At 26.5% G+C, this 914-nt stretch overlaps 1 pseudogene; it reads left to right on the plus strand.

The window, feature by feature from the left end:
• Positions 1-764, plus strand: part of LOC107643657 — a 3,220-nt pseudogene extending 2,456 nt beyond the window's left edge.

Below are 914 nucleotides of genomic sequence, written 5' to 3' on the forward strand. Positions count from 1 at the left end.
TGAAAAGAAAAACTTATTTCTCTTTCTCTCTTTTTTTTTTATTAGTGTTGCATTAAAATTATTATTTTTAGTTTAATAAGAATTAAATTCTAAACTTTTGAATCATAAAAATTTTAATATTAGTTAATAAAATTATTTTTTTTATAAATTTAAATTGATAAGAGAAGACAGATAAATGTTATATCTCTAACATTAATTAAAGTTATAAAACATGTGTATATAACGTATAATGTTGTCTAAGTTAAAAATTGCTAAATATAATTTATTATTTTACGCTAATTAAATTAGTGAAAACATGTTATAGTGATTCGACGAAAATGTGTTGCAGGAATAGAACCAGATGATGAATTTTATAGCTTAGAGAGCATTTCAGATGCCATAAAAGAGGGAACAGGTTTTACTCCAGGAATTGAGTGTAACAAGGACTCGGCACATAACAGCCAACTCTACCAAGTTTACATGTGTGTGGACACTTCTGGTTCAGTTCTCATTGAGTGTCCTATACTTCCAAAGAGCAAATGTGGTTCACAAATTCAATTCCCAAAATTTTAAAGAGAATTTAGTTATTTGGCAACTAGCTAGCACCTTCCTTAATTTAATTTGTATATTGTATTTGATACTTGAAAGTCTTTACATTATTTTTAGCTTTCTTCCAAATAAAAGTGCAAGTGGATCGCCAATCTTCCAGTGAGGAATGTAAATGAGTTCTTAGCTTGCTATTATATGTTCAAGAAGGAATTTAATACTAATCTCGTTTATTTTAATTTTTAATCTAAAAATAAAATCACAGAATAGACGTGTCTAAAATAAGTTCAACTAATAATTTTGATGGCATTAGATATGTCATTTTTATGAATAATTTGATTAAACGAGAATCAACCAAAATTTTTAAAGAAGAGTGCTGGTGAAATTTA

The sequence above is a fragment of the Arachis ipaensis genome, chromosome B05 (genome assembly GCF_000816755.2).
Source record: "Arachis ipaensis cultivar K30076 chromosome B05, Araip1.1, whole genome shotgun sequence".
NCBI lineage: Eukaryota > Viridiplantae > Streptophyta > Magnoliopsida > Fabales > Fabaceae > Arachis > Arachis ipaensis.